Source organism: Octodon degus, unplaced genomic scaffold (assembly GCF_000260255.1).
Source record: "Octodon degus isolate 3935 unplaced genomic scaffold, OctDeg1.0 scaffold00015, whole genome shotgun sequence".
NCBI classification, from domain to species: Eukaryota; Metazoa; Chordata; class Mammalia; order Rodentia; family Octodontidae; genus Octodon; species Octodon degus.
The window spans coordinates 10,354,356-10,362,114 of NW_004524591.1; the positions used below are offsets into that span (position 1 = coordinate 10,354,356).

General features: G+C 41.4%; 1 long non-coding RNA gene across 1 annotated transcript in view; it reads right to left on the reverse strand.

Moving 5' to 3' along the window:
- The window catches only part of LOC111815341, a 4,530-nt gene extending 672 nt beyond the window's left edge, over positions 1 to 3,858 (reverse strand). The window contains exons 1-2 of the long non-coding RNA XR_002820045.1: positions 3,556 to 3,858; positions 2,452 to 2,573 (exon numbers count right to left, since the gene is read on the reverse strand). This is a non-coding gene — a long non-coding RNA (uncharacterized LOC111815341). The remainder of the gene's footprint in view (positions 1 to 2,451; positions 2,574 to 3,555) is intronic.
- Between the last annotated feature and the right edge of the window lie 3,901 nt (positions 3,859 to 7,759).

A 7,759-nucleotide genomic window follows, 5' to 3' on the forward strand; every position in this document is an offset into this window, starting at 1 on the left:
CCAGGGGGCGGGGCTGGCTGGCATGTGGTGCTGGGGGATTGAACCGCGGTCCCTGATGCCTTGCCAAGCTTGTTCCAAGGAGATGCTTTAGACCACTGAGCCATCTCTCCAGCCCTATCTAAAATTTTTTAACTTACCTAAAATCTATGAAAATGAGATGCAAAGTTTCATCTACTGTGAACATTTAAACAAAAAAAGATTTAGAAGAACTGGAGCCGACTAATCGTCTTTGTACATAGCAGCTGAAAAATGATCTCTTTAACTCAGCGAAGCTTGATTTGAGGGGGGAAAGAGAGCTAAGAATAAATCTGTGTTCAAATAAATGTATGGTAAAAATATGGAGTACTGTATTGATTGGTGCTGCCTCCCTGTGGGCACAATGTGAATCACAACCAGCCTTTTAAAATAACAGATTGCGTTTTTGTAAATAATGTCATCTAAGTTTTCTAAGTCTTACCTGAGGCCCGGGGTAAACAAAAGCTTGTTTTGCAAGTTTACTTTTTTTTTTTTTTTTTACTTTTTATCTTGAGTTTAGCAAACTTGTTTTCATATAAGAATACAATGTGCAGTAATTTATTTCCCAGTGATTCCCACAGAATAAATCCAAAGTAGCAGCAATAGACATTTCTTTGGATATATCATAGAACCTCTGGGTTGAAAAAAAAGAGCAATCTCTGCTCCAGAGTCCTGCTGTGTATGACACACACCCCTGCACTTCAGCCCTGACGATGGGAACGTGTCAACCTCTCCTCGGAAAACATCATCAGTGATTTTTTGTTCTTCCACTTGTTACCTGGCGTCTTAATAATCTCTAAATCCAGAGTTTTAAAACAACAACAAAGAAAAAATATCTGGGTGTGATGGTGTGCACTTGTAAGCCCAGCATTCAGGAGGCTGAGGCAGGAGGGGAACCCCCATGAGTTTGAGGCCAGCCTGGGCTCACTGTGAGTTCAAAGCCAGGCTGAAGTACAAAGCAAGACCCTGCCCCCGCCCCCACCCAAAAAAAAAGCAAAATAAACAAAAAAAAGCTTCACTTCACACACACGTTAATGGCCACTGCAGTTTGGCTGCAGCTCTACTCCAAGTTTTGAGGTTTTAGCTTTTTCAGTACTAGGCTCTGAGCCCATGACTTCAGACAAAGCCACACCCTCATCGCTTCTCTTACTTTGAGACAGTTCTGATCAGTAGTCACCAAGCTGCCAAGCTGGGCTCACACTTGAAACCCTCCTGTCTGGGCCTTTGGAGGACTCCTCTGAGCTACTTCCCTTCTGGGACCCAGGCCGGGGAAGGAACCGCAGAGAGGGCCACGCTGCCTCAGCGGCAGGGGCAGGAGAAGAAAGGAGCAGAAGAGAAACTCTTCTCACTTCTGCCTGGACACACTCAGGCCTTTCCAGTCACACTGCTCAGCCAAAGCAAGTCGCAAGGGCAAGTCAGATGTCGACAGGACAGCAAACACGCTCCTCTCAAAGAGAGGGGCTCCAAGTAAGGGCATGGTCGGGCGGGGCTGCAACTGTTGTGGACAAACACTAAATGGTGGCACTTTTGTGAGCTCAGGTGGAACCACTTAGGGCCTCTCAGTCCAAGATGCTACCAAAGAATCCCAGGTGCTGATCCTCGCCTGCCTGCGCAGGAGAGTCAGCTGTGACGACATCACAGGTGCTTTCTCACAGAGGTCTTGTCCAGCAGTCTTGCCCGGAATTTTTGGCATTTTTTAAATGCTTCAGGATGTTGAGGCCCCAATAACACCGTGGGCCTTGATATCCAATCCTGGAGACACATCTCACAAACCTAAAAAGTTCTTACGAAATGCAAACTGCGCTTCTGGGCCTTGTCCCAAAGAGTCTGATTTGCAGGACTGGTCTGGAGTTGTAGATTCTGGGTTTTTGTTTTTTTGGTTTTTTTTTTTTTTTTAAAAGCACTGTAGGAGATTCAGATGTGAGACTCAGGAGGGCGTTCCTGAGCTATAGGTCCCTCACAGGAACAAAATTCTGCAGTCTAGACTCACTAGTTTCCTTTTTTTTTTTCCAAAGAGGAGGAATTTTTGTTATATTTCTCATCTAATTTTCTGTTTGAAGCTTTTTATATATGTATTCAACCTAGTCAAAATTTGGCAGGTTTTAAAAGAGAAAAAGACCAGACACTGGTTTGCTTAAAAGGAATTAATAATGAAAGCTTGCTCTGCTAGAGTCGGGTGACAGAGAAGTACCAAAGGGCGAAGATGTAAAGTGACTGGGTAGCACTAACCACAGACAATAGTGGAGATGTGGTGACAATGACAGCTCCCGTTTACTCTTTAGGAAAAGGCATGGCTTAGTATGAGATGCCTCTCTGAACCCCTAGGACATTCTTACGAGCTGGAAAGCAGTGCATCCATCACAAAAACCAAAGGCCCAAGTTGCCGAAAAGTTAAATCACAAAGTGCAGATGAAGTGAAGTAGGGTCCTCACTTACATCTGTCCAGCTGTAAAGCTCAGACTCGCACGGCTCAGCCTCGGGCATTTTCTTACGCTTTCATTAATTCCATCATCAAAACCACAGGAAAAGGCAAAGAGAAACATTTAATCGCAGCAGACCTGTCAAGGAAGCAGCATATTTTGTGACACCTCCCGAGAGGCATCTTGTCCGTGATGGCCCCGATTGTTGACTCTTCCCCCCTCCTGCGAGAGCCCCCTCTCTGCTGTTGTCCCTGCAATGGCAACATCCCAACTGATGACCACAAGTGTCCCCACACTTTATCACTTCCTGTGTCTGGTCACAGCACATTTGCCAGTCTTTAAAAAAGCAAAAGAAAATCAGTTTGGAGCCAAGCACCATAAAACTGATTTGTCTGCATCAGGGCTTTCCAGTGTAGGTGTCGCTGGGCCAGGTAGGTCTCCGCTGTGGGCTCTGCCCTGTGCACAGCAGGCTGTGGGAAGAATCTGCGAATTCTACCTTCCAGGTGCACACTCACGCCCTTGCCCTGCTCAGTGTGACGACCAACTATGTCTCCAGACATGGCCTTGTTCCCTAGGGGACAAACTTGCCCCTGGTTGAGAACAACTGACCTAAAATGATACAACAACAAACACTCTGACCTGGATCTTGTGACCACAAACCAGGGTACTCCATGACACCCTCAAAGCTGCCCTGGAATTACAATTTAAGTTTTGAGTGACATCCAGGTAATGCCTTTATTTCTCTGCTGATCAAACTATCATAGCCTAGAGATGTGAGGTGACTAGCACAATTCTGTGGCTCAAGATCCTTTAAAAATAATTTTTAACATTCCTAAGATCATTAAACTGAATCATACTGCTGATACTTGTGGCATGGAGTCCTAACTAATACTTTTCTCAGGAATACTCACCTTGCTGCCATTGTTAAAACGCTGACAGGTGAGCCAGGCATGTCACTCTTTTCAGAAAGCAAGTGCTCCAGCCATCCATCCTGTACTGCTGCCACCCTTCATTTGGAGCCCTTCAGTCATCTATAAAATCTCCGTGCTTCTAGAAGCCAGATTTCTGAGAAATATAAAAATCTACTGTAGGTTTCTGGAAAGGAAAAAGGAAAAATCACCTTTTTGACCAAAGAAGACCACTTGGAAAGTGGGGTCACGCTGTCCTCAGAGAACCTTCCCTCTAGGCATTCCTCTCATTCCTCTGGTCCTTCTTACTTCCACCCCACCCAAATCCCATTTCTTGGGAGCTCTTTACACAGCACGTGGTCTGTGTGCCATAGGATCCTTTTCTTGAAGAAACCAACTGTTTCGGAGCTAATTTCCTGTTGTCAAGAAAACAGCGCAACCTTGGAGACCCAGCAGTCCTTAGGGGTTTCCGAGTTTCCTCAGGTCTCCCCCTTCCTGAACTCGAGCTTGTCTAGTGCTCGGTCTTTCAAGGAAGAAAATCAAATATGACCTCTCTTTGGACACACACAGAACTGCAAACCAGATGCACCCAAATGACAATGGCTACTATAGAATTTAATTTAAAATTCCATTACAACACATGAGCCATTAAGAATTAGGGGGTAAGGAGAGGACATAAAAAGATTTAATAGGGGCCAGGGAGATGGCTCAGTGGAATAAGTGCTTCCCTGGCAAGTGCAAGGGCCAAGTTTAATCCCCGGTTCCACCAAAAAAAATAAAAAAGATTTACTACATGCCATGCATGTGCACCAGCTCCACACGATGAGTGTGACCATTATGCATGTACTGCAGACATGTACTAATACAAATAAAAAGGTTTTACAATAAAGATAAAAAAGAATTTAAAGCTATGATTTTCAAAAGTATAATACTTCAGTTTTTAGCAAATTAGTCTAATACAGCACATTATATGAGAACAGAGCTATTATATAAAAAAATTACCCACACATACATGCAACAAGTACATCTCATGTATAAATTCAAGTACATGTCCCATTTTTTAGGGATAGCGTGAAAACTACCATCTATATTAATACACATTTCTTTAAGAAACACTTCATTAAAGTAGAAAAGCACAGCTCCACTGAGATTTTGAATTGAACCACATCTGCATTTTTGTGAAAACAACTCGATGGTAATCTAATTCTATTAATTCCGATTTGCAGTGTATAGAAATCTCTATAATTTGTTTTAGATATAAATAAAATATTGAAAGTCATCTATTTTTTAAGAAAGTAATTTCCACTCTTGTGGATTAGAAATAATTTCAGAAATCTTTATAAGACTCGAATGCTAAAGACATTGGTTCTAACACTTGCTTAACTGTTCACGTATATTCAGTGGTTCAGTCTTTATAAGACTTATTAATTTATATTCTCTAAATTAATTTATAGAATCTTCTATTAATAAGCAAGAGACCTGCATATGTAGCTGGCTGATTTTTCCCTGCCTAGAGGAAATCTAATATTGCGATGAGTCGTGCGCTTCCCTTTCATTGATGTTTAAGTGAGAACAGACTTGCTGCCCTCTGAGTGGACAACATGTATTTGTAAAAATCTGGCCGGCTGGGAGATTTTATGTGCCACAGCTACATTAATACAATACTTTATATTTAGCAAAAATAAAAACATTACTATTCATTAAAAGTTATTTTTCCTCCAGATGGAAGAACTTTAATGACAACAGAAAAATCCACATGCAAAAACAACCACTCTACAGGCGAGGTATCTATTATTTTAAGCAATGAATTTTAAATCCTAGTTTGCATAAAATCACCCACAAAGCTTATCAAAATGTGTGTTTTAGGGGCATATTCTCCAGACACTCAAATTCAGTGATTTGACAAGGGCTCAAGAATTTGGATTTGTGGGTCGGGGAGACGGCTCAGTTAATAAGCGCTTCCCTGGCAAGTGCAAGGGCCTGCGTTCAATCCCCAGTTCCATCAAAAAAAAAGAATTTGGATTTATATTATGCATCTCAATAAAGGTAATAAACATAAACAACTGGCCTACTTTATTTGCCCCTGAAGATTTGTCGTTGAGCAACAGGTGCTGTCAGCTATTAGCTTGCGTGTCTTAAAGAATCTCTTACGTGTAGTTCTTCTATAAACCTTGTACTGGTAAAATTCATTTCAAAGATAGATAGATAGATAGATAAATAGATAGATAGATAGACAGATAGATAGATAGATAGATAGATAATCATCTGCATCTTTATTCCTATTTATCTGTCAATTTAATTAATGCCTCTTCTTTAGATTCAGAAATGGATATGCAAAAACTCAGGTCAATTAGGTGCTGACTATCCAAGTTAGGGCAAACTAACAATATGAATCCTATTTCTTCAGCTTTAAGATGAGATTACGAGACCACTTCATGGATTTATGGTGAAAATTAAATGGACAACTGTCTATAACATGCTTAGCCCTCCACCTAGCAAACAGTAAGTATTCTATAATTAGTATTAGTCAAGGAGGAGGTCTAGTCATGGAATTTTTTTGATGTGTCTTATTTATAAAAGAACTTGCTCCATGTTCTCCAGAGCTCTTGTACATGCATCATTTCAATATATCTTCCTAATACTGTTTCAGCTTATAAATGAGGTTCAACCTCAGTCCACTGCCATGCACACATGTACCCAGACACAAAATTGCTTCAGAACAGCTGGGACAGTGTATATTTGTTTTGCCTTTGATATAAGGAATCTGTGCCCCTTCAATACGCATAGATTTGGGAACTCACAGTGAGTTTCAAATTTATAGAAAGTAGTGCTAAGTAGCATAAATTTTGGAGTAGACAAATTTGGCTCTGCCACTTTTTCTTTTCTTATAAAAAGGAAAACTTTAATTGTTTAAAGCAAAGGCACAAATAAACACTTCATGTTATGGCTCTGCCACTTTAACGCGTGTGTTAACTAGACAATGTTATTTGTGTCTCCTAAAGTTCAATTGCCTCTTGGAGGGGCTAGGGAGATAGCTCAGTGGCATAAGTGCCTGCCAGGCAAGCGCAAGGTCCTGACTTCAATTCACCATACCAAAAAAGAAAGAAAGAAATCTTTTCAATCAATTGCCTCTTGGAAAATGGGGCTAATAAATTAATAATTAAATTTCATTAATGTTTTCATAGTGCACAGATGAATTGATCATAGTAGGAGTCATTATCGCTGTTGCTAACTTTGAGACTCAAGCAATGAACTTTTTCCCTAACATCTAATGGACAAAGGACTCGCGACCACTGAGGTTGCTTTGCTGGAAAAGCAGAAACACGGAGAGTCCCTGAAGCTGGGAGCTCTGGGTGCAGATCACAATGTGGCCCTGCCTGGAGTCTGGTTTCTGCTCCTTCTGAGACCCAGGCCTTCTCCAGAGGTCACTATGACCCTTTAATTTCACTTAAAAGAAGAAAAACCACCTTATTTTTCATTTAGGGAATTCCTTTGTAGAGTTTCATGATTTTGTCCCAGATTCTCTTGGGTCTGGAATATTACTTGTGCCCTTCTGTTTGCTATCCTGGGTTTCCATTAAAGATACATTTCTGCTGAGCTGAAGGCCCACACAGGTTCCGAGCTGGAGCCAAGCCCAAATCTTTTGTGGCTTTGAGTTAGTCTTGGCAGAACACTTGAAGGGTGGGAGGATTTTTTAATGGGTTTCTTTATAGAGACTCTTTAAAGAGTTCATTTAGGCTCAAACCAAAGTAAACTGACCATCATATTCCCATGGATTTTGGAGAGACAAGGGTTAGAATTCAGAGGAAATGTGGTAAGCAAAGCCTGCTGAGAATTTGTTTGCTGTCGTGGGCCACAAAGTGGTGGCCAGACTGCGTTGTCACTAAAAGAAACTTTCACAAAGACTTTAAAAAAAAAAAAACCAAACCTTCTACTCCTCCGTTCTCCAGGATCTTAGAAATACTTTGGACACATAGATGCACTGTGAGAATGAACCTCCAGTTTGGGAAGATAACAGCAGTGTTACTAAAATGCTAGTGAAAATTTAAAATGCTAGTATAAAGAGCCGGCCTAATAGCTCAGTGGATTAAAGTGACTGCAAGCAGGCGCAGGGGCCAGGAGTTTGATCCCTGAGCCTGCTGTGCCAACTCCACCCCAAGGGCATGCTGAGGCTGATTGAGACTGGCTGTGGTGGCAGCTGCTGTAATCCCAGCTCTTGGAAGGCTGTAAGCAGGCGGATCACTACAAATCTGATCTATGCAGTGAGACCCTGAACACCCTGTAGACCCTTCTCTAAAATAAAAAAATTTTTAAAATGTTTAAAAATCTAGCATAGAATGAAGGAATCACAGTTTTCCAAACACTATCAGCTGCTAATAGCTCTGATAGTTCATTAGCTTATCTGCCTTATTAAAT